Raw genomic sequence first — 26,873 nt, forward strand, 5'->3', positions numbered from 1 at the left:
TTATTCTCATTTTGTGCCTAAGTATGCAGAGATCAAGAGATTGTTGAATTGTGACAATGCATGGTCGATGGGCGGAATAAGGCATCAACGGGTTGGTCAAAAAATACATACATTTATAAATGTTGAGCTTTATGTCCAGTAGGCATACATTTTAGGAGTAGCCCAGAAATCCCAATCAACACATATGGATATCTAGGCAAATCCTCCATTTCGGTGCGTACTCTCCTCTCCTGTACTTAAATATGTGAATTGTTGACAAGAGCAAATTTGCAGAAATGTGCATTTGATTCCACTGATTGTCAGAAATAGAAGTGTCTTCATGGAACTTTTCCACCATCATTGCACAACGGCTTCAAACTTCGTTAGGAGTAAAATGTGGTGTGGAAAGTTTGTTAGGAGTCAAATATGGTTTGAAATACGGTGTAAATGTTTTTGAAAAATCACAAAGTTATGGCCTTGTTGGTGTTCACCCTTTCCTCATCGGCCAGGCGCTTGCTCACACTGGAAAACTTCCATCTTCTTGCTGCCCCAACCAACTCTAAAGTTACAGCTGGGACATATATGTATCAAGATCCCGATTCCCGTGAAAGCACCTTTTCTTGAGGTGTGCAAAAATGTTTTTTTTTAATTGGACCCAAATGTGTTAATTGCAATTCTAACACGTTGCACTTCTACTCTGTGAAAGTATGTACAGAGCAGTGTCGGACTGCTCCATAGGGCAATCAATCAGGCAGTGCCTGATGGGCTGGTCTCACAGGTCCGTGTGTGGGACTTTTTTGGGCTGTTTGTGGACATATTTCATTGCGTTGTGGGCCGGTTTTTACGATTAATTTCCCTGGTATTGCCATAAACATTGCCTGCAGCAACACAAATGTATGCAGGTTCCCATACCTTGCAAAATACTATACAGCAAGTCTTTAGAAATTCAAAATTGCCCCGATTTACAAATGTGGGTCACCTTTTTAGCTACTTGATTCACTAACGGAGGCCATTTTCATTTTGGCACCCGGGCCTATTTCCGACCTGGCTTCAGTTTTCATCTAGAATATTGAGGTACAGGGACGAAATGAAGAGCCTCTCCCTTTGTCTCTTTACCACATACACCTGATGTCTTCTCTCTGCGCATTACTTGAGCAGTCAGCCTCCCTCCGTGTGTATGGTGATTCGAGGAAGCACGTCTCGCAGGCATGCACGCGTATATTCTCCTGCGTGGGTTGGAGACTGTTTATATATACATGCTGTGTGTGTGTGTATAAATATATGTGCCTCTGCGTCTCAGAGGCAGACTCAGGGAGACAACCAGATGAATAGAGTTTTAGACAGTACATTAGGGAAGAAAAGCCAGGAGATGCTGCAGCCTCAAGCATTTAGTTGCTGACACACCGTCGGTTCTACCAGACTTGCTCGCCGGGTTACAAGGGAGCTATCTCCAAAGCCAGTTAGCAGGACGGACACGGCAAGGTAAGACATCGGGCCTGGCTCCCGCAGCTTCTCTTGAGCCAATATGGCATTTTCCAAATTAAACACCTCTTTCATTTCTTCTTTCACGTTCAATCTACGGAAGGACTTTTGGGATGCAGTAGTGCTTGCTGGATGTTATTTTACACTTCGTGTTTATTGCACTGTTTGAAACAGGTAATAACTGCAGACTTTTTACACAAGTAGTTAAGCCACCTCTTTTAAATTACATCTAGGCTTGCCTCAAGAGGCAGCTGGGATCCTAAATAAGTCAAACTCGGAAAAAGAGTGCGGGTGCAGGGAAATTATAAATGGTACCAAGAAAAGGTGCCAATCTGAAACTTGAATCCCAGTAACAGTAGGTAACGTTCACTTCGTGCTGTTTGCCATGATGAACGATACATCGCGAACTTTTACAATACTGGGAAGTACAAGTACCCTTTTTAAGCGTTTTAACGCGAATGCCGTTACAACGCAGGGACTTTTTAAAATGACATTTTATGTAACTTAAAAGGAGGGAGAAAGCCGAAACATCCATTTGGCAGCACTCAAAACAAGAATGACAGTCGCCAATGACCTTCAGCTGCAGGTTTCAAGTCAAACACAATTCAGTATCCTCATCAGTGAAGTCATCAATGATGTAATTTAACCTGTCATTAGTGATGTAATATGTGAGGTCATAAGCAGTGAATGGTGGGGGCGCAAGTTATAGTTAGCGCAGTAAACTATAACTGGCGAGTTTCAATGTTTTTTGTTTTGAAAGAATAGTTTTTTTATTATTGCAAGGCCTAACTATAATGTCTGTTTAATTTTTGGGTTTTTTCACTCAATTTCTATGTTTTTTTATATGAACTGAAATATTGGTTCCTTACCTAACTATAACACCACTTCACTTTTTGTTTTTCAATGAATTTTTGGGGTTTTGTGATCATATTCATTCAACTCCTTCAATGAGCATAAGTTTTGACCATGTACAATAGGGGGTGGACTCAGAGCCTGGTATGCAGTCAACCCCCAGTGATAGCCCATCCCCTCATCACCTTCAACCGTGTGGCTAGACCCTGGCCCAACCTCCTGTGAGCGGCCCATCTCCTGTTGGTGTCCAATCATTTACAGTCACATAATCCTCCAAGGACACCCACCCAATATTTAAGGTTTTTTTTTTTTGTTTTTTTTTTTGCGGTTGTGTCTCACAAGCAGCATACCAAGGTACTCCTGGACAGCGCAAGCTTGACCTTTTAATGCTTGCACAGTCCAGTAGTACTCCGTCGTACTCCCACAAGACCTCACGGAGGCCCTCGTTGAGGCCTATGGTACTCCCCCTGGTCCTCATCGGAGGCATCACTGGGCTTCACAGGGAACAGCTAGACCAGTAGCAAGCTAAAGAAATATTTTAGCCCAGGAAGGAGTTGTCCCTCTGAGTGCCCCTCACATGGCTCCCCCCAGTCGTTCCCCATCTTCCCCCTGCCCCTGCCTGTCCCTAGTACCCTTTTTTCCTTTTTTTTTTTAACTCAGGACACAAGCACCGAGTCCTAAAATGATGGCCACATTATTTCTCTTGATGACACGGCCACCCAATCAAATTACTTGTTAATGGCCCCTAGTACTGAGAGGGCCAACAGGAAAAAACCTCCTCTCAGCCAGTCAGAATGCTCTATGTTTGTTTAATTTGTGGTACTGTGAGAGTACCACAGTACCCATACAGGACCAACCTTCTAGATATCACAATATATTTAAGCTTACTTTATCCAAAATCTGCTGAACAGATTTACCCCAAATCACAAAAGCCTACTTTCTTTCATATTTGCTGGAATTCTGTTCAGCTGTTTTTTTCTGTATCACTTCTGAATTTGCCCCCCCCCCCCCAAATTCTCTGCCCACCCTATCGGATACCCCAAAAACTTCCCAGGACGGTGCTGATGTGGATCAACATTTTTGGGAAAGTTTCATGAACATTTGTAAAATTGCATCAAAGGTATTAGCAAAACTAAAAGCTCTCTTCCTGTGAAAGTTCTGACCTACCTATAACTATATAACTACATAGTGGTGGCTATACACATACATAATATTTGTTAAAACAAAGGTCTTGGCTAATAACAGACCTAATAATGAAATGAATCTCTTAAAGTCTTTAAAGTTCTACTCTCCTACTTCCCGGTCTAAACTCGCCTGTTTAGAATTGTGATTTGTTCTTTTGGGAAAAGAGAGCAGTTGAATACAGCCAAGGAAAGAGCAGGTGGGCTTTGAGGAAGCTAAGACCCTAGGTCACATCCCTGTTTGTCTTTCCATCTGCCAAGTTGGTTGAAGCCTTCCGGTCCTCCTCCTTTAATTGCCAACTGGTATCTTATTTGAGAGGGTAACATGCTTCATTTTTCAAATATTCATTGTTGTAGTTTTTTGTAGGGCATGTATAAAAAAGTTTGCTAGTGATATACTTTTTTCTTTGTGCATGTATGTATATGTACACAGTGAATATATATATATTCACTGAAAAAAACAAAGGTTACAGGGATGTTATAGTTTGGAAATAGAATTAAAAAATCCTTAGAAATTCACTAAAAAAACAAAAATTACAAGGATGTTATAGTTAAGTTCAGATTTTACACGCACAAAACCATAGAAATTCATCAGTTATAGTTAGAGTTATTTCAAGTAACTATAACTCGTGCTCTAAGGTAACTTTAACTTGCCGCCCCCGCCATGCAGTTTTCTCATCAATAGTTTTATAGCAAATGTTGCACTGAATGATGATGTCATAGAACATGTCATGAGTAATGTAGTATGTGGGGTCATTAGCAGTTCATGGCGAGGCCATTTGAGGACTCAGGGAGTCAGTCCCCTGTCCCATAAAAAGAGTTAAAAAACATCTATGTGGGCAGGGTTAGGACACTGTTCCCGCTCGGCCTGGAGGGTGGGTCCCAGTGGGACCCTCCTTGGGGCCAAGTTTTTTTTTTTCAAACGAGACCATGGATCCATATCTCCTCCATAGAACCGCAGTCCTGCAAAAAAAAAAAAGCGGGCTCCTGCCCTTTTAAATCTTACTTTATGTTAAGAACATAGCATTTCACGGAAAATACAAGGTTATAGGGTCCTTATAGTCAGGTGAAAATGTAAATTAAAACATACCGTTTTAAATGAAACAAAATTCGCGCACTCGCCAAGCACTGCTAATTACATAACATATTAAATCTCTCATCAATCATTCAGGGATTTCTAGAGCGCACTACTTAACCGTGAGGGTCTCAAGGAGCTAGGGGGTGAGGTTTGGGCAGCTCCGAGGTTAACTGAAAACCCAGGTCTTAAGGTCCTTTCTGAAAGTTTGCAGTGTAGGGCTTCCTCTGATGTTGAGGGGAGTTCGTTCCAGGTCTAGGTCGCTATGTAGGAGAAGGATCTGCTCCCCATTTCTGGCTCTGTAGATGCGGAGGACCTTGGCAAGGGCTAGGTCTGCGGAGCAGAGGTTTCTCTTGGGGGTGTGGAAGGAGATTCTTTAGTTGCGGTATTGGGGTACGGTGTTATGGAGGGCTTTGTAGGCATGTGTGAGCAGTTTGAAGATTACTCTCTTTTCCATGGGGAGCCAGTGGAGGTTACGGAGGTGCTGGGTGATGTGGTCATGTCGTGGTATTCTGAGGACAGGTCTGGCTGCGGTGTTCTGGACGGTCTAGAGTTTGCGATGGAATGTTTTGTTAATTCCAGCGTAGAGCACAAATCCGTAGTCTAGCCTGCTGGTGATGAGTGCGTAGGTGACGATATTCTTGGAGTCAGAGGGGATCCATTTGAAGGTCTTGCGGAGTATGCGGAGGGTGTTGAAGTATCTGGCGGCTCATGGTGAGTGAGGAGTCGAATATGATGCCGAGGTTGCATGCGTGGTCCATGGGGGTGGGTGGGTTTCTGGGGGCGGGCGGCCCCCTGGTGTCGTCCCATGCAGATGGGATGGATGTGAGGATGAGGGCTTCTGTTTTCTCCGAGTTGAGCTTCAGGCAGCTGCTGTTCATCCGACTTTCCTCATTCCTTCCTGGAAACAATCCCTGGTGATGTTGGGTTCCTTGGTGAGGGAGTGAATGAGCTGGGTGTCATCAGCGAAAGATACTATGATGAGTCCGTGTTTACTGATGAACGTTGCGAGGGCTGCCATGTAGATGTTGAAGAGTGTGGGGCTGGTGGCTGAGGGCGGATCCTTGGGGTAATCCGCATCTGATCTCTGTGGGTTCGTAGAGGAAGGGCTGGAGTCTTATTCTTTGTGTTCTGCCCGGGAGAAATGAACAAATCCAGTCTAAGGCAGTTCCCTGAATACTGGCGTCGTGGAGTCTGGCGGCTAGTGTGCGGTGGGAGACAGTGTCGAAGGCTGCTGAGAGGTCTAGTAGTATGGGGACTGCAGTGTGGCCTTGATCGAGGAGGATGCAGATGTCTTCAGTGGCGGCTATGAGGGCGGTCTCGGTGCTGTGGTTGCTGCGAAATCGGTATTAAGATGAGTCGAGGATGTTGTTGGTTTCTATGAAGTGCGTTAGCTGGGTGTAGGCAACTTTCTCAATGACTTTGATAGCGAAGGGGAGAAGAGAAATGGTCCTGTAGTTCTAGAGGTCAGTCGGGTCTGTGGAGGGCTTCTTGAGGAGGAATTTGACTTCGGCACGTTTCGAGTCATCGGGGAACATAGCTGTTTCGAAGGCGCAGTTGATTGTCCGCCGTAGTTCTGGTGCGAGGGCGAAGGAGGTCCTGTGGAAGATGTGTGGCGAGCAGGGGTAGGTGGGTGCTCCGGAGTGGATGCTTTTCATAGTCTTTGCGGTGTTTTCTGTGGTGACGGGTCAAGGTTAGGAGGGTCGGCTGTGTAGCTTCACTGGTGGAGGGTGTAGGGTCGGTGCTGTGGTCTTGGTCGTCAAAGTTGTCGTAGATCGTCCTGATCTTGTGGAGGAAGAAGGAGCTGAGTTTGTTGCAGAGGTCCTGGAAGAGGGGAACTTTAATGGTTTCGCTGTGGGGTCCGGTGAATTCTTGTATGATGGTGAAGAGTTCCTTGGAGTTGTGGGAGTTGAAAAGGATTCTGTCCTGAAGTTTCTCTTCGTTGATCTGATGATTTGGTTGTGTACCGTGGCAGTGGCCCTGTAAGCGGTGCGTGCTTCCGGGATTTTGCTGTTTCTCCAGGCTTTCTCCAATTGTTGGCATGAGCGCTTGAATTCTCGGAGGTCCGTGTTGCACCAGGTGGCTTTCGTGTTGTGTCGTCTGTCGGAGATCTGGAGGGGGTGAGAGTGTTGGCGCAGTTAGAGATTCAGTGGTGAAGGTCGTTGGCTGTAGTGTTTTCGTCTGGTGGTAGGGGTAGGGGTGCAGCTGAGGGCGGAGGTGAGGTGTTCTTCGGTGATCTCGCTTCAGTTTCTGCGTGAGAGGCATGGCGTCAGCTTGTGTGCAGTGGGTTTCGAGAAAGAGAAATGGACGCTGTTGTGATCCGTCCAGGAAGGTTCCATGGTGTGACTGAAGTGTATGTTGTTTCCTCCAGTGAAGATGGGGTCGAGGGTGTGTCCTGCCATGTGGATGGGGGTGGAGATACTGGTCACGCTCAGGTTGCGGATGGGCGCAGAGGCCTTGCTCGCCTTGTTGCGCAGCGGCCTCTATTAAGTAGGAGTCAGGGGGAGGGAGAGCAGCTGAGAGGCAGGAGTGGAAACACGCTGGGGGAAGGGGCCACGGGGGCAGCAGCGGCAGGAAAAAAAGCAGAAACAGGGCAAACAGAAATATAGGCAAGAAAAAGGTAAAGACAGAAAAAGTCAGGATAAACAGCAGAACAGAGAAAGACAGAAAAGGCTGACAGAGTGGACCAGCAGAAGAGCAGTTCATGGTCTGGGACCTAAACCACTTCAGAGAAAATTCTCGTGGCATGCTCCCTCAAGAAACCTCCGCTCAGCAACTGCAAATCTGGTGAACACCACGCAATTTAAAAGAGCTAGGACAGGCGGCAGAGCTTTTAGCTCTGCAGTCTCACGCTATGGAATGCTCTCCCCCCTAATATCAGACAAATTCTGGATCTACTTCAATTTAGGAAGTAGCTGAAAACGTGGCTGTTCCCTAGAGAGGAATAACCCAAAAAGACACTGTCAGGACATTATCTTCTTCAGACATTTTTTTTTCTTTCTTATTTTTCTCTCTGTCGTTGTTAGTTTCAGGGATAGCCATCCTTTTTCCGGCTCTTTTTCCGGCACATTTGACATCTTTCAAGCACTTTAACATCTTGGTAACTCGCAGCGCCAGGATACCCGTTGGGTGACAGTGCGCTTTATAAATACTATTTATATTACATTATATTGCATTACATTACAAGAGCACGCTCTTCCACTAAACCACCAGGGATGAGGCGCAGGCAGCAGCCTGCGGGTGGAGGAGGGTCTCAAACACCTACCTGGTGACCTGAAGGCACTGGGGCAGTGCCTTAAGGATGAAAAAGGGGGTAGAGCAGTTACCCTGACCAGGAGGTCAGAGGTCTTGAGATCAGAGATCTCTCATGACATTGATAACATCATTGAAATATCTGAAATTACATCATTGATGACAACACTGTACATGGTGAGGGCACAAGCTATAGTTACTTTAGGGCGCTAGTTATAGTTACTTGGGATAGCTATAACTGGTGAATTTCAGTGGTTTTGTTCACTTAAAACAGTATGTTTCAACTGACATTTTCACCTATAATTTTCCCTTAACCATTGTTGTTTCTGTGAATTTCTACGTTTTTTAAAATATAAAGCCGAAACTGTTGGTCGTCCCAAGGGATTATCTATGTCCTTGTGGGAGTCGATAAAATTATATATGGACTTCTGATAGATACTTAGGGGCCCATTATGATGTCGGGCAGATTGCCCCCGGCAGGCTGGCGGTAGCCACCACCAGCCTGACGGGGGCAATCCGCCCGACATCCACACTCGTTTTCCCCTCCGCCATATTAACTCCCCCCTGGTGTAAGCCTATCTACCCTCCCGCCCACTCAGATCTACGACCTCCCACCTCGCCTCAGTACCACGCATTAGGAAGGCCAGATGTGGAGGCCGCTCGCTTTCTTACAACCTGGCTAGGATCTGGAACTCCCTTCCCCTCCCTATCAGATCAGAAGCTAACCTTCTCACCTTCCGTAAACTATTAAAAACTTGGCTCTTCAGCAAAATTCCAATCTAACATTTCACTCAGCTTCTCTTACTCCAGCCTCTCCAGCCCAACTCACTCTTTTCTATAGCGCTGGGACGCCTCAGGGTAGCCAACGCGCTTTACAAATCATCAATTCAATTCAATTCAATTCAATATTAGTATGGCGGGGGGGACCTCGGCTGAGGGAAAGACCGGCCGCCGCTTTTCCGCCCCAGTCGCCTTGCCGCCGGGGCAGAAAAGGAATAATATGGTGGCGTTGTTCTCAGACACCGTCAGCCACATTATGATGAGCATTTTTCAATGCCTTTCCGTGGCGGCAATGCCGCCACGGAAAGGCATGCGGATTCCCCCTGCGGGGGCCTGTTGCGGGCCATGGACTCCGGGGGTGGGGGGTGCACATGGGGCGTACCTATGGTACGCCCCTGAATTTCAATGCACAACGTGCATTTTTAGCATTACGGCGGGCGGTGCTTTCAGCACCGCCCGCCACAATCCTAAAAATTCGGGAAGCGCCCGCCACTGTGGCGGGCGCATCCTAATCTGTAGGACGGGAACCCCCCCTTATGGCGGGTGGTCCCATGCACCGGAAGGATGACGGGCGGACTTTGTCCGCCCGTCATCCTAATGGACCCCTTAGACTTGCAGAATCCTCACCTTCTTAATATTTCCTAGGTGCCAGAATGAATCTGGAAATTTTTTTCCTCCCAAAAGTAACTCTTGCACCGCCAAGAGGAGCCTGAGAGCAGAATTGCAATAATTAAGCTTTGTGAGTATAGCTTTTTTTTTGCCCGTCAACAAATTCTAGAATGGAATCAGTGAGACAAGAAAACATTTTATGTATAGCTCTCATATAGAGTGATTAGTGTAAATAACTAGATTCCAAGTCCAGTAATTTGCCGCTGTGATGCAGTAGAAGTGGATAACAAAATGTGTTACCCACTTCTTTTGTGGCATGAAGGAATTTCAGGCTGCTCTGCCTGGGTTCTTTGTTTAGACAGGAAAGAGATGCCATGCTATTTATGCCTCCCTCTTTACTGCTCTGCCCCTGCATTTGAAAGCAGAGACAGGTGATATTCAGGGGTTACATAACATAAAATTATAGATGGGTAAAAAGTGAATTACGGGGATATTTTTCACGTTGGGGTTCTAAATGATATCATAGACAACTCAAGGTTCGTTTTGTTGTCTATTTTGATGACACTTGGAACCCCTTGGTGAAAAACAGAACTCGTTGCTCACTCTTGCTACATCATAAAGGCCTTCCAGGTCAGGATGACAGGGCTCTCTGAGAGCCTGTCAGCGCATTGCAGCTTGTCTGCTTTCACCGAAAGCAGAAAGCATAGCTGCAGCAGGAGGAAGGCAGACAGAGAAGGTGGTGGGTCTGCTTAAGGACGGCAGGTTAGGTATTTATTTTTTACATTTGGGACATGTGTTGTGTTATGTTGCTTTAAGGAAATGTATTCACATGCATTTGCACGAGAAATCTATCTGTTGCTTAGTTGTGATGATTTAATAGAGCATTCTTACCTTCCGTTCTTTCCACCGATGATCTGCATTCCTTGATGCAGCAGTTCGGAGAGAGGGACGGATGGAAGGCTGCTCCGTTGATGTACTGGATTACTTAATAAACATCTTTAATTCAACACTTCAGGATCGATTTGAACTTATTTACTTAACACATTTTGGCGACGATACTTTCCATCAACGGAGTGAATCCACAAGCAATTTTCAGAAGAATTTGTTTTTTTAATATGCCCACTACTATCGGGATTTTCATTTACAAGGAAACCACTTCGTCATGTCCTCCTTCCACTGTGACTTACATCCTGCGGTAAGACTTTATTGAATTTAATTTTTACAAGATAGCAGAAACTCTACCTGCATCTTTTGAAACCTGGCACGAGCGTTAAAGCCTCGAGCGTTGAGACCTCTTGTGCGAACGTTCTTCAAATGCGTTCTGTGATCGGGCGCGCTAGCTGTGAGACATCAGCTGACGTGTGCTCGAGGTCACGCATGCAAACTACGTGGTCACGCAGGGGTTAAACTTACGTGCCGCCATTTTGAAAACACTTAAGTGAAGATTTCTCATCGGATGATTGAACTTTGCCTCGTACTTTCATCATTATAGTTTATTTTGCTTACCGCTTAGCTTTATTCGGCTTATACAATTAAGAGGCTTCAGCTGCCAGAATTCATTTTTAAGGTACAATTTTTACTTTATTTGTGCAACGTATGATTTTAAAATTGTGAATCTTTGTATTTGCTGCATCTTAACAGTGACATGGCATCTCATCAAAATTTTACAATTCAGCCTTCACAACCATTCTGTTCTTCTGGTCATGAACCTTCCATTAAATGGTTAGAATGGAAGAAATAAGTTTTGAACTTTATTAAAGCTATAGATTTAGATTAAAAAATACCTGCAGAAAGGAAGAAAACTCTGTTCTTGTATTCGATTGGCCCTACTGGCTTAAAGACTTACAAAAGAATGCAAAAGAGTACTATCAGTGGCGATGCTGATGAATTCCTAGCTATCTTAAAAGATTTTGATAATCATTTCGCTCCCAAAGTATGTATCGAAATGACACAATATAAATTCTTTCATAGGAAGCAAGAAAAAAATGAAACTATTGATGAGTATGTTTCAGCTTTGAGACTGATTGCTGAAGATTGCAAGTTCGATCACTTAGAAGATCAATTGATAAGGGATCAAGTTGTTATGCATGCCAGTGATTCATCTATTCAAGACCGCTTATGGATTAACGGTGATTCTGAATTGAAAGATATCTTAGCGCTAGTAAGGAAAGCTGAACTCTCCAGTCGCAGTGCCCAAACATTAAAAAATGACATTAAAATTGATGAAAAGAATGAAACCACTGTGAGTAAAATAAAAGACAAATCTGTGGAGAAAAACAAAAGAACCAACGTTAAATCTTCAAAATATGACTCTTCAAAGAGGAATGAGAATCTTAAATGTTTTCGCTGTGGGAGTAGTTTGCACCTGGCAAATAACAAACGTTGTCCTGCTTTAAAACAAAAATGTACAAATTGTAATGTGATTGGACACTTTGTTAAAGTGTGTCACAAGAAGAAGTCTGTAAAGGTGAAGTGTGTAGATGATGAGAATGAAAGTAGTTCAGATGGAGATGATAATTCTGTCTTAGATGATGATATTACTAATGATAGTAACAGAGAGAAGTTATTTGTACTCAACATTATTGACAAAAAGAATAATAAGAAGAAACCTTTGTGTTTATTGTCCTTAGGTGGTGTCAATATTCAGATTTATGCAGATTCTGGGTCTCCGTACACGATAGTAAATGAAGAAGTTTGGAATAGCAAGTTTGTAAAAAAAAACTTGGTAGTGAGTTGATATCTCCAGATATCAGACCAGAAGGTTTTTCAGGAGAAAAAATTGTTATGGTTGGTTATAGGTCTCTCTTATTTAGATTTAAAGGGACAGAAGCAATTGGGAAATTATATGTATCTAAAAAAGGCCCCTCAGTTTTGGGGTGGATGGATCAGGGTAAACTCTGAATAATTCTCAACCCTAATAGTGAGGACCCTGTGATGCTTATTGACGATAACACTGATCTTTGTAAAGAAATGTTAAATTTGTATCCCAAAGTCTTTAGTAAGGAAATTGGTAAGTTAAACGATTTCAAACACCACATTGTGTTAAAACCTGATGCTTGTCCAAAAATTCATAAAGTAAGGAACATCCCCATTGTTTTGAGAAAAGAGGTGGATTTTGAGCTCGAGAAGTTCGTTAAGGCAGACATTATAAAGCCAATCGAATCTTCTCAGTGGATTTCTCCAATTGTTGTGGCACGCCACAGCAATGGCAATTTGAGATTGGGCATTGATCTGAGACACTTGAACAATAATATTGTTGTTGATAAGTTTCCCCTGCCAACAATTTCAGAAATGTTGAGTTTAATCAAGGGTGCTAATTGCTTTTCAAATATAGATTTGTCAGCCACGTACCATCAGATTCCCCTAACTGATGAGAGCAAACCTTTAACGGCTTTCATTACACCGTCAGGTTGTTTCCAATACAAACGTTAACCATTTGGCCTAGCATCTGTGGCTGCAAATTTTCAAAGATTGATGCAGCAACTTTTTAAGAAATTTTGTAATGTAAAATGCTTTCAGGATGATATCCTTGTTTTGGGAAAGATAAACAAATACTTGATACTTTCTTAAAAGAGGTTTTAAACATTTTGGAACATAAAGGTTTAACGATTGAACACACAAAATGCTAATTTGCTGTGAGATCCATCACCTATCTTGGACATGTTATCAGTGGTGAGGGTATTTCCACTAAACCTTCTGTTGATTCTGTGTTAAATGCACCACATCCACAAAACAAAGACAAAGTTAGATAATTTGTTGGATTGGTTGAATTTTGCTCAAAATTTGTTAAAAACTTTTCAGGCAAAATTTTTAACATTCGACAATTATTAAAAAACAAATCAAAGTTTCTATGGTCAGTAGAATGCAATGAAGAATTTGAGAATATTAAATGTGAAATTGCCAAAGCACTGTCTTTGAGTGCATTCGATCCTGATTTTGACAATGTTATAACTGTCGATGCCAGCAACAAAGGGTTAGGCGGTGTACTTTCACAAATAGATCTTAATGGAAATGAATCCATTATTGCATATGCTTCACGCTCCTTATCACCTACTGAAGAACGTTTCTCGGTCATTGAGAAAGAGTCTTTAGCTTGCATTTGGTCTCTTGAACATTTTAGAGCATATGTTTGAGGAAAACCATGTACTCTTAGGACTGATCAGAAACCCTTGGTGAAGTTATTAACTACGGAGGGTTTGTTTAATGCTTCCCCAAGGATTGCAAGAATGTCTTTGAGGTTACAGGATTATATTTACAAGGTGGTATATGTACCAGGAAAAGAAAATGTTGTAGCCGATTTTCTTTCACGTATGCCAATCAAATTATCTGACAGTTCTGATCATGAATGCGAAAACATTCAAATAATTTTAGTACATGACCATGGGTTACCTAGTATTGGAAAAAAGGAGTGGGAAGGGTCTTATAAAAAAGATGCAGTTCTGATGGAATTGTTTTCTTTCATCACAAAAGGTTGTCCTTCAAAATGCAATCTGTCAGATGAATTCAAACATTTATGGGAAGTTCGCAATGAACTTTCTACATTAAATGGTAATATCATGCGAAATCATTCCTCCCACCAATCTTTCAGAAGTCATTGTTAAAATGTGCCACGAGGGTCATAATGGAATAGTTAAAACTAAACAAAGAGTGAAACAATGGTATTGGTGGCCAGGAATGGATTTATTCATTGAAAGAATTATTGAGAACTGTGTGTGGTGCGCAAACTCAGATAAAACCCATTTGACTTTGAGACCACCTATGGCGGAACCAATTATTCCAAAATCTCCTTGCACACGGTTGCAATCGATATAATGGGGCCCATTGGTTCTCAAAATAAATATGTTTTAGCCGTGATCGACCTTTTTTTTAGGTGGCATGTGTTAAAAATTGTGGAGAAGGTGACTTCTGAAGTGGTAATAAAATTCTTGGATCCTGTATTCCTAGGGGAAGGGTTACCAGCTTTGTTAATAAGCGACAATGGTGTGCAATTCACATCTAAGATGCTAAGGATTACTTTGACAGAGTTGGTTTAAGACACTGTACTACATCTCTTTACAACCCAAGTGGTAATGGCATGATTGAACGTTTCAATAGAGTCTTGAAGAATGCCATACAATCTGCTGTTAGTAACAATGGTGATTGGGAACTACAATTGTTTAAGACTGTCTGGATGTATAGAACTTCACCTCATGATGTTTTAGGTACATCACCTTTTGAAGTCATGAGAGGGTGAGCGGCACGGACAAAATGCAATCCAGATTGGATGGCTAACAATTTAAAGTCCACAATTTCATTAAATGAGTTGAGGGCTAGAGTTGAGAACAAACACTCGAAAATCAAAGAATCATACGATTTGAAACATAATGTTACATTTTTTGAGATTAGTGTAGGATCTTGAGTTAAGGTTAAGAAACCTTGGAAGGTCAGCAAGGGTGAAAGCCAATTTTCGGAACCTTCGGAAGGTTGAGAAGATTTTTAGGAACGCAGTACTTTTGAGTGATGGAAAAGTATGGAATTTAAAACGCATTGCTATTCTCAAGAGTGATATACATTTGTATAAAAAAAAAGAAAATTCAGGTTTATCAAAGAAGATGTCATCATTTTATCATTGATGATGATCTTATCAAAAATGATGATACAAGAGTACTTTCACCAAGTTGTTCAGTTTCTCAGGGTGGTTCCTCAGGTGTTAATTCTGATCTAAATTCTATTGCTAATTTTTCTTCTATACAGAGCAACATGGGTGATGTGAGTGTTGGTGCAGGAACTGGAACATCTGAGAGTATAGGTATAAGGTCATCAGACACAAATTCACCAGACGCAGACACAGTAACTGACACAAATTCACTAGACGCAGACACAGTAACACCTGATACTGTTGTTGATACCAGTGTCACTTTGGATTCCTATATTCCTCAAGATAATTTTAGTAATCGTCCTGTACGTACTCGCACCAAACCTGTATGGTTAAAAGATTTTGTTTGTGATGAACAATCTAATTAATATTTTTGTTTATTATTAGGAGGGCGATGTGTTGTGTTATGTTGCTTTAAGGAAATGTATTCACGTGCATTTGCACGAGAAATCTATCTTTTGCTTAGTTGTGATGATTTAATAGAGCATTCTTACCTTCCGTTCTTTCCACCGATGATCTGCATTCCTTGATGCAGGAGTTCGGAGAGAGGGACGGAAGGAAGGCTGCTCCGTTGATGTACTGGATTACTCAATAAACATCTTTAATTCAACACTCCAGGATCGATTTGAACCTATTTACTTAACAACATGGAAGCGAGACCATGATATGTATGGATCCCCAAAAGACACTTTTCTGTCCCTGCGTAGCAGCTGAAAACAGGGGTAGATGATTTTGGGGGGCCATACATAGCATAAAATAATAGATGGGTAAAAAGTGAATGACTTGAATGTTTTTCACCTCGGACATTGGAGTGACATCATCTAAAACTCGAGCTTTGCTCTCATTGTCTATTTGACCTCACTCAGAACCTCCGGGTGAAATAAATCCCATAATTCACTGTTACCAATCTATAATTTTATATAATCACTGGTTCTAATTCACAACAGTAGGAAATAAAAATGGCTTAATACTGATGTGATGCCATAAAGGGAAGCTCTGTTCTGTGCCAAATGCTACATTCCCCTACCAGCCCATGTCTCTACAGACCCACGCTGGCAGAGGTATTTCAAAGCTGTGCTCTCTGCTTCATGGACAGCCAAGAGCATAGCTTTGGTGAGGAGGAGAAGGGAAGGTGCAGTGGGTCGTGGGAATTCTTTGCAGGAGGCCACGTGTTTATTTTCAATAACTCGATTTTAGTTGTGTTCTATAAAACCAATTCCTGCTATCAGCTCCGTTTTTTATTTATCTTGGGCCTGTTGGAGAAAATAGTGAGGCCTGGTGATTGAGTTGGTGCCACGAAAGGACAGTTAAAGACCAGGGGTTTATTTGTGGGAAGTGTTGCATCGCTGCAGCAAAGCAGCGATGCAACACCTCTCAGTGCGCCTTGCTTGCGACACCATTGATGTGTCATATTTACAGTATGACCCAGCATGTCACAAGGAGTTACAGATACGTCAGTATTACTTACGTATTTGTATGTGCAAAAGTAGCGCATTGCTGGGGTGTGTCTGAAAACAGATGCAACTTCAACAATGTGTCCTTTCACATGGGGCAAGCCCCATGTGAAAGAACCTACGTCACCGTTACTCCTGCCATGAGTCAGGCATAAGATTTTGAAGCAATGCCGTTCTAGAAGTGGTGCACTAAAATCTTTTAGATTTCAATGTGCCACTTATACGAGGCTTTGGAGTGGGGGAACACCCACCCTGCTTACATTATACCTGCCGCTAGTATAATGTAGTGCAGGGGTTTACAAAGTGACGAATCTGCCTAGATGCATCACTTCGTAAATATGGGCAAACATGGTGCATTATTTACCCCGCCGCAGCGTCACAAATAGTGACGCAACAGCAGCGCAAATGTGATGCAAGGACTCATAAATAAGCCCCCAATAAATATCCTCTTGCGAGGTTGAACCTAAGGGTGATAACTGAGAGGAGACAAGAAGGCCAGGTGCAGCCCAATTTATCTCCTGGCAGCGTTGGCGCTGAAGTATCCCGTACATGACAGTGACATCAGTGAGAAGGCCTACTACTGGTGGTGTACCCACAACCCGAGTTCACTGCCTGGTTACCCTGCCTGCCTCTTCGTCAACTGCCCTAACGGACATACGGGCCTAACAGTGGGGGAAGGAAGGGCGAGACAAGCTTTGAGGCGAAGGTATTTTAACATTGTCATAATTATTATGGATCAGTTTCTCTATTAAGCATACTGTCTATTTATAACATAGTGTTTTTTTATCGAGAACCTGTGACAAAGGATTGCAATTGGATAATGAAGCTACTTCATGTTTTTCATTTTTTTCAAATGCTCGTATTTGTGACTGAACACCCTTCCACTGCCTTGCATTTAGTTTAGATTTTGGTCTTAATGCCGATGTGTGTCTGTCGAGGTAAGGGCCATGAATACAATACCAGATGGGAAATAAGAAACGAAAAAATAGCGAGGTCTTCTTTCTGCGAAGGACATCTGAGACATATACAATCAGAAAGGTCTTGAAATCTTTTTGATGGCAGAAACACAAAGTGATATTTTAGCCCTCCGAGTGGTGGCATTTCCCAGCTGTGCGTGGGTGTAATTTCGAGATATATTTTGTAAACCTTCCTTGTTACTTTGCCGTTATAGTTGAATTTCATTCTCGAGTGGGCGTTATTAAGGGCATCTCTTTATCAACCACAGAGTAATGTCGAGCAGATGTTCTTGAAGGATCCCCAAATAAAGATATATATGTTAAGACTGTCAAGTGATGGGGACCTGGAAACTACCTTTTATTAAGATCAGGGATGCCCAGCGTAGGTTTAGGAGGGCCAAATCCGTGCTATATTTTCAGGATAGTCACATAACATAAACTCATACACAATGAATCTAATGAATCAAACTGATTTACACAGTCGTTAGTTAGTAATTGACTGGAGTGGCGTGTATCCGGCCCTCCTGCGCCTATATGTACATCGCTGATTAAAAAAAAGTCACGTTTTGTCATGAGGTCCTTGGTTCTGTAGAGGTGTAGGGCATGGAAAGAGTAAACTCCCGTCACAGTAGTAGAATGTGTGGTCCAGTTCAAGTGAACCACAGAACTACAAAATAAAGGAAGCTGAGAGGGGCTTTCGATTCTGAAGCCATAGCATTTGGAGCACACTCAATTCAATCTGCCGAAGGATGGCTAGAGTGGACTGAATTAAATCTGCATTCTTCAAGGGTGTTGTTCTTGAGGGTCTTGAGCAAGATGTAAATGTGGGTGTACTTGTAAAGCGCACTGCGACTCCATGGAGTATCCTGGCGCTGAAGACCGCCGGGGAACCCGTCCTGTTTTTCCCTGTGAGATGTTCCCTTTCTGGGTATCTCCAAGGTGAAACCAGGCATCCCCGGCATCTGTGGGCGGCCGTTGTAGAGATGAGGCAAGCTTAATGCCCAGAGTTGCCGAGTGTGTTCCCTGGTTAGAGTAGGCACCGAGGCAAGAATTATCAAGTCCATTGTGACCCTGGTCCATGACCCTGCCGCGTCAGGAATTGAACCCTGGTCCCGGGCCGTTCTCTGCTTACGGGTCTGCCGCCTCTAACCAGTGAGCCACACCACTCCACACTGTAAATAGGAGCATGAAAGAGTGAGTTGCTTTAGCCCCTCCAGACCCCAATGACTCTAGCGATCTATGCACCCTTTTGGTGCTTCACAAGAATACTCCTCAATGCAGGACGTCATTCCAGACATCTCACCTGAGGCCCTCTGTTGGACATGGCCTCCTTAGGGGAAATTATCCCACAACGTTTTTTTTTTTTTTTAAACCTTTATTGTACAGGGAAGGCTCACAAATACGGGCCTACAACCCAGCGGGCCGGCCACCACAGATAAGGAGCATAATCAACAATACAGAAACGCATACAGAATAGCACAACAAATCATACAGGAAATAAGGGCTAAAAGTCATATAGCAACCAGCAGGGACAGGATACGAGAAGGTTGATTTTCTAATATATAGAAACGGGTACAACAGGATAATAAACAGGTAGGAAGTCTCGGAGGGCCGTGGTGGGCCGCGAACAGCCATGGTAAAAGATACAGGATAACTCAATAATGACAAAGACCTATCGGTAAGGGCAGAATATGAGTCGCACCAGAAAAACAGTGGCAACTGCCGTTCAACGCCACCCACCACAATAAGAACATATCATATCAAACAGAGTCGAAAAAAGCTTATCAAATAAAGCCCTCCGTCACACAACCCAGGGAATAAGGAAACCCCCCCTCCCACGAGAGGGGGGAGGAAGGGAGGAAAAAGAAGGAAAAGGGGACAAAAAGCGAAAGGAAGAACGCCACCTCAAGCATGCGCCCCATGGCAAACGAGGCCGGAAACCACAAATCGGTATACAGAACCGGTAGTAACCAGAGCAAAATTAAATAGTGAGCCAAAGTCACAGTAAGACCCAAAGGCCAGCGCATCAAGAACAACCCACCCAGGGGGACACATGCTGAGACCGCGTCCCGAAAAAGAGGACACACAAGAGCCATAGAACCAAAAAATTAGAAAAAGGAGGGGAAAAAAACCCCCCCAAAGAAATGACAGACCCCCCCCCCCACCCCGCAAGCCCACCCTGCACCCCTGCAGAAGGCTATGGCCCACCCCCCAGCAGCGTGCCTGTCGCCCTAATCAGAACCCGAAATATAGAAGAGCTAAAGCAAGATAGAAACATAAAGACAAAAAAAGGGGGGAAAAGAAGGAATAAGGGAGAAAGGAACACGGGAGAGGGCCATATAACAGAATCAACGGCTCCCACCCTCCCGTCCGAAACATCAGTGTCCACGGGAAGACGAAGAATTGAAGGATACAGAACAGGAATACGACAAAAGTCCGACATGGTCATACCGTACTAATCGATCGTCCAACCATTGCAAGACAACAGTCCACAAAGGCAAGATCGTCTCATCCCTGTCCTTTTCTTTCCAAATCTGTAGCAGTCCGCCTCACGAAGAACCAGACCACAAGGAACAGGAGGCAGAGAACAGGGAGGTCAAACTTCAAACCGCATAAGATGTTCCGTGTACCACTCGAATGATCCGGAGCAGTCAGAAACCATTGTACACAAGGCAGGCACAGTTCCGAAGATGATCTGAGGAAAGTCGACCCAGCGGAGTCAGCACAGGATCTACGATCGGCCATTCGAGGAGATGAAGAACAGGAAGAACCACCAAGACCGGCCCGGACAGGACCCGGCCCACCGACCCACAGCACAGGAGAGGACACATCACGATGGAGGGCAGCGGAACTCCGCACATCAGCAGAAACGGCAGCCACCGGGTCCATAATTTCCAGGATAGAACCAGCCGCACTTAGCAGCGACGTAGCCGCACACGCCAGGGGGGGCGCAAACGGCCCAGCGAAACGAGCCTCCTCCAGGTTAACAGCGGGTGCGGCCACAGGAGTACCCCAGGAGCGCAGGGCGGCGAGGATGTCCGTAAGTGTAGGAACACCTTTACAGTATCCGGTTTCTGTGCCACATCGTGGACCACCGCCGCCCATCTCGGCCCGGGTGAGATATACAGGGTCGGCCGCCATCTTGGAAGCCCGGCGGGGTCGCAGCGAGCCCCCGACCGGGCCACAGAAAGGCAAACGGAATTCAGTCGACCACCAGCAGAGGCACGTCCAGAGCAGGAAGTGGGGCCACCAGAAGAAGGAGGATCGCCGGCCCCCCCAATGCCGCCGGCCCCGTTCTCCGAGTCCGGGCGGAGGCACTCAAAATGGCCGGACCGGAGAACAAAGGGGGGGACAAGCCACAATTACGGTCAGTCCCGTCAACAGAAGGCAGCGCCTCCACCCCAGGCCGCGGGACCGCCTGATCAAACCAGAAAGCCGCGACCGGCCTCTCTGCACAACCGCCTCGTCGGCCGAGTCCACTGCGCCATCAAGGGCCGGCCATAGCGTAGCGCCCCGTCCGGGCGCCGCCAAGGAGATTCAGGCCAGTCCGCTCCGGAGGTCCCGAAGCGAGCGAAGGCACAGTTCCGGAACCACGGCACCCAGAGACAACCGGAACAGACGGTAAGTGTCTATAAATCGCCGTAGATCCACAGCGTAGCAGAAATTGTCTTCCCGGGGCAGGATAAAGGCAGGATTTATGTTTCGAACAGGAAAGTTGACGGAGCCGAGCTAAAGTGCGGCCATCTCATCCCACAACTTTTTGATTTTTCCTCTTAGTCTTTGCCGATTGTCTCTGCATAGCCTAGGGAAGGTGCATAGTTAGGAACCCACCAAATGGGGCATTCCCTGCCTTAGAGTTTGCCTCTTCCTATAGTTACTAATGGGGAGATGTCAATTCTCTGGAGTGGCCTCAGAACCCTGCTCACATCCTCACTGTCAAGGCCGTGTGGAAGTTAGTGTGCCTTCCTACACAGATTAGGAAGAGGCCCTGATACGCTGTTCCGGAACATGGGCTGGTCTGCCAACACAGACTGGGGTGTGCGTACCGACTCTGATGCTGTTTTGTAAATGTGTCCTGCCTGCAGTGACAGGCTGGAGGATGTGCTCTGGCACCTATGGCACGTTGGATAGGTGCCCGGCTTGCCATCACGGGCTGATGAGCATATACCTGCATCCCCGGTGTTCTAACCTCCGGGTCAGGCCTGCCGCATCCATCGTGCTCAGGGCACGGTGCCCGGTCCACCGTCGCTAGATGGGAGTGCATGATTGCACCTGTGAGGGGTCCACCCATATACGGTTGGTCCGAGCAGGGGGGGGTGTGCACACTGTCACCATAGGTGCTCGAGCCCGGGTAAGCCATGTGCCCAGCCTGTCCTTACTGTGTGAAAGGGCGCGCACCATGTTGGGAAGTGGCACTGATTCACTGTTCTAAAACATGGGCCGATCTGTCACTGCAGACCAGTGGGTACACACTGCCATCGATCGTGAATAAACTCATGAGCAGCTTGCCATTGTAGGCTTCTGTGGGTACGCACCCATACCTATGATACCTGTGATTACGATTCCACTTGCCAACTCGCTCGGCATTACTCTTTTAGAGATGCCACTTTTAGAATGTGGACATTTCTATGCTTCAAGAGTCTCAGGGACCATGGTGCCTGGCTCCAGTGGACACCAGAGGTAAGGTGGGAGCACATCTCTGCATCCCCCAATCGACAGTCATAAAACATGGGCATCCCTTGGGAATGGTAGACTTCTGCCATTTGAGGTCCGAATGGGATAGATTGAAGATAGAGGTTTTGACACTTAGGCCCCCATTAGGATGGCGGGCGGATTGCCCCCGCCAGGCCGGCGGTAGCCACCGCCCGCCATCCGTGCCGGAATGAACCCCCCGCCATATTAACATGGCTGGGGGGTCCGCGGCGGACGCAAAGACCGTCCGACAGAAAAGGGTTTATATGGTGGCGGTGTCTATCAGACACTGACAGCCATATTTGGATGGGCATTTACCAATGCCTTTCCGTGGCGGGAATGCCGCCACGAAAAGGCATGCGGAGTCTACTTGTTGCGGGCACCCAAGGACTGCGGGACGGTGGGGGTGCACATCCCCCCTGCATTTCAAAGGACAACGTGGCAGGCACCGTGCGGTGCCTGTCACGTTGTGCTTTGAAATGCACAACATGTATTTTTAACCTTGCGGCGTGCGGTGCATTCAGCACCGCCCGCCGCAATGGTAAAAATACAGGATGCGCCCACCACTGTGGCGGGCGCATCCTAATTCCCCCCACAGGACCCCCACCCTTATGGCGGGCAGTCCCTTTCCATGATGGGAATGGCGGGCAGGCAAAGTCCACCTGCCATCCTAATGGGGGCCTTAGTCTCTAGGGCTGTATCCTGGCCCCACTAAAGATTAAGAACTGCATTCCAAGGCTCCATGGCAGACAGGCCAACAATTTAGGGGAGACATCTGTGGTTCAAAGAGAAAGCCTCCCAAACCACCCCATCTTCAAAGACACACAATAGTATAACCACGGATGCCATCCTTCAGCAAAGGGTGAGATACGTTTGTGTGTATATGGGACCAGAGAACCCGGACTGCGTGGTGCACATCGGTATAGGACTCTGTTGTGCACATGGATGATAACTGCCTGAATTTGAGGCTGGCCTGAAGTGTGCTCTTCAAGGGCCTGACCCCAGACCTCCTGTTCTCTCCGAGATCTCAAGGACATCAAAGATCTCCCCGGTGGGACCCACACCATTTAATTGTAACATCTGGAGAGCACTGCCCTCTCAAGTGCCCACTTTGGCTACTAAATCCAAAACGGGAGCGTGGTGTGAGCGTGGACCTTGCACTTGTGTCTGGAGAATAAATTGCCTACTGCGGAGCCTCAAATTTGGGCCGCATCTAAGGCGTGTGGTTCCTGTACTGCGGGGACCTCGACACTCATAAGGGTCTAATGTCGGTGAGCGGATTATCCCGGCGCAGTACCCCTTGTGGCACGTTACATCACTCGTTCCACATTTCTCATGCCGCCTGCATTCTCATTGTATGCGGTTTCCAATTCACAGGGTGCGACCCTCGGCGGTAGGGTTTTCCCTTGAGAAGTGCCTCATTCTACTTTATGTGGTTCTACAGAACTTGCACATGTTTGTGTGTGACCGGGCTGATCTGGTGCAACCTGTATCATCGTGCACCAGGCGTGCCTCATTTCCAGGGAAGCACGGAATTACAATTCTTCACTGTATGTGCCCGAATTTGCCTGATGCAATCCAACTCAACGTGCACTGGCATTGTGCCTCCTTTCCAGGGAGGTGAAGAATTTGCAACTCATCGTGTTTGAAATCTGAAGTACCTGGTGAGACTCATCCCTAGGCACACCAGATGCTGTGCCTGAATGGCCTGGGCACAGCCCGGATTATCATTTACCAATCGGGGCGGCTCATCCTATCGAGAGGCTTCCCTGTGTTACTCCCCATTCATTGGTTGTTCCCCCATTGCGGCAGACCAAATGCCCTCTCCACACCTGGGCCCTCCTGAAGACATTTTGGTGCCAGGTAGTAGCAAGAGAGATTGACTGGGTTGAAGCAACGCTTCAGAGACAGTTTGAAAGCGAGTCAAGAGATCCTGTGTAAATGCTGGCTTCTGATTCTTTAATAGGCTGAGACCTGTGGGTGAACTTTCCAGGTGGCTGCTAACCTCTACCTTGTTTATGTCTATCTCCTAATTTAAACTAATACATATTCCCACCTGGTTCCCGAGGACCCAGACTAAGTATGACTTGGGCTGCATGCAGCCCAGTGTCCAGGAGGCGGGCTGGTTATCTTCTATCCGGGAGTACGGGACAATGGGGATGAACTAGAGGGTGGAGGCAGACTTGGGCCATGGAGTCTACAGAGGGTAAACCATTGACCTGCTTGGTACCAGTGGTACTGCATTATGGTGCTGAGTGCATATGTGTGTGTAAGAGCATGCTCTACGGATTGGTTGATACCTGTTGCAGCTCGCAGTGGTGCGGAATGAATGAGTGTGTATGAGTGGGAGTGATTGTGTGCAGACCACTTGTGATTCACAACACTGGCGGGTAGTGCCGCTTTATAAGTTGATTGTTGCCAAAAGCACAATACCATTTGGCATTGGGTTTTTCCTGCGTGACGTCAGCCTGCAGTGCTGCTAAAAGTGTTCTGTTTTTACGTATGTATATAATTTTAACATCATGCACAACATAAGGGTGCTCTCTCTCAATCGGGGCGAGGGTTAGAGTAGGAGTTGTCCACAGTGTGCATAATATTGATATCATAACAATACGAGTGGGCCTGGTACTACTAGCAATATTTCTGAATGTGTTTTATGCCCAAAAGTATATGATGGTCATGTTATAATGATTGAATATGTGTGTTGCATATAAACGTTTTTACATACATCCTGTGTGAGTCTCTTGTGACGCTAAGTGTATTTATTGCAAGTGGCTGCTGTGCTTTTGCTTCCCACATTTCTTCTTTAGTGGGTCTGACTGCTCAGTGCCAAGCTACCCAAGGGTGAGCACGGGTTATACAGTGAGTGTAATCATCTGCTCTTGATGGGTGTGGTAGTTCTGCCTGGCTGGGGGCATCCCGTCAGCCAACCAAACACTGCTGGTTTCAACACCCTGACAACAACTCCAGTTTATAGGGTCGGTCCTGGACTCCACCGTTCTACGTGCCTTTCTTCTACTTCAAACAATTGTTGACATAGAAGAGATAGTACCTTCCTTTCAACAAGATGCACAAGTTCCAGTCCTCAAGGTCCTGAGATTCCTAGGTTTGTTGGCTTCCTCCCTTCTCTTAGTCACAATTACAGGCTGCCACATGAGGGCTATACAGAGATGCCTCCTCAGGCTGTGGCTACAGTGGTAGGAGTGGAGGACTCCATCGTTCTTCCCCTGCATTACAGTAGAAGTGATTTGGTGTGTTAACCATGTGAACCTGAAATGCAGGATGGATTTGTCTCCTCCTCCAACAGTGTCTACAGTAGTGACAAATGACTCCACCACAGTGTGGATGCTCACCTGAAAGATCTGGAGATCAGAGACCTCTTGTCTCCAGAAGAACAGGTTCTTCACATCAATATGTTAAAACTGCAGGAGATTCGGCTGCTGCTCAAACCCTCCCTACCCTCCATCCAAGGTTGGTACATTTGGGGGTAGATTTACGAGAAAGTGCCGCAGCGTGGCACCGCAAGCCCTTTGGCTGCAGCACTTTAAGAGCACAGGAATGTAACATATTTACAATGATATGTTGCATTCCTGTGCTCTCCCCTGCGCTGGCGCACAAACTGCTGCCATGTGCAGGCACCCTTGAACCATTGTGCAAGGATGCCTGCATAATGGGGACATTGTTTTTGTGCAGGAAGGGGCACCTTCCTGCACAAAAACAATCACTACAGGCATTTTCCTCTTTCATGTGTGCTGTAGAATGTAGCACACATTAAAAGAGAAAATAAACGAGGAGAAATGAAAACATTTCTCCTCGTTGTGCCTCGCATTCCCTGTGGGGGGAATTAGGATGCGCCCGCCACAGTGGCGGGCGCATCCTGTATTTTTAACATTGCGGCGGGCGGTGCTGAATGCACCGCACGCCGCAAGGTTAAAAATACATTTTGTGCATTTCAAAGCACAACATGACAGGCACCACGCGGTGCCTGCCACGTTGTCGTTTGAAATGCAGGGGGGTACCATAGGTACCCCTCATGTGCTCCCCCACCGCCCGCAGTCCTTGGGTGCCCGCAACAAGTAGACTCCGCATGCCTTTCCGTGGCGGCATTCCCGCCACGGAAAGGCATTGGTAAATGCCCATCCAAATATGGCTGTCAGTATCTGATAGACACCGCCACCATATAAACCTTTTCCGTCGGACGGTCTCTGCGTCCGCCGCGGACCCCCCAGCCATGTTAAATGGGGGCCTAAGTGTCAAAACCTCTATCTTCAATCTATCCCATTCGGCCCTCAAATGGCAGAAGTCTACCATTCCCAAGGGATGCCCATGTTTTATGACTGTCGATTGGGGGATGCAGAGATGTGCTCCCACCTGACCTCTGGTGTCCACTGGAGCCAGACACCATGGTCCCTGAGACTCTTGAAGCATAGAAATGTCCACATTCTATAAGTGGCATTTCTAAGCGAGTAATGCCGAGCGAGTTGGCAAGTGGAATCGTAATCATAGGTATGGGTGCGTACCCACAGAAGCCTACAATGGCAAGCTGCTCATGAGTTTATTCACGATCAATGGCAGTGTGTACCTACTGGTCTGCAGTGACAGATCGGCCCATGTTTTAGAACAGTGAATCAGTGCCACTTCCCAACTTGGTGCGCGCCCTTTCACACAGTAAGGACAGGCTGGGCACATGGCTTACCCGGGCCCGAGCACCTATGGTGACAGTGTGCACACACCCCCCTGCTCGAACCAACCGTATATGGGTGCAATCATGCACTCCCATCTAGCGACGGTGGACCGGGCACCGTCCACCCTAGGGTGGCGAAGCATACTGACGCATTTCCAGGTTTACAAATCCTTGTAAATCTGGAAATGTGTCTGGTTCCATGGGTGTTGCATGGGAACACCCACAGCAATACCCATTGAACA

The 26,873-nt window shown here is 45.9% G+C and overlaps 1 protein-coding gene across 14 annotated transcripts in view; it reads left to right on the top strand.

Moving 5' to 3' along the window:
• The window catches only part of ZBTB20 (zinc finger and BTB domain containing 20), a 2,277,743-nt gene that overhangs the window by 484,931 nt on the left and 1,765,939 nt on the right, over positions 1–26,873 (top strand). The gene's annotated exons all lie outside the window — the stretch shown is intronic.

The sequence above is a fragment of the Lissotriton helveticus genome, chromosome 8 (assembly GCF_964261635.1).
Source record: "Lissotriton helveticus chromosome 8, aLisHel1.1, whole genome shotgun sequence".
NCBI lineage: Eukaryota > Metazoa > Chordata > Amphibia > Caudata > Salamandridae > Lissotriton > Lissotriton helveticus.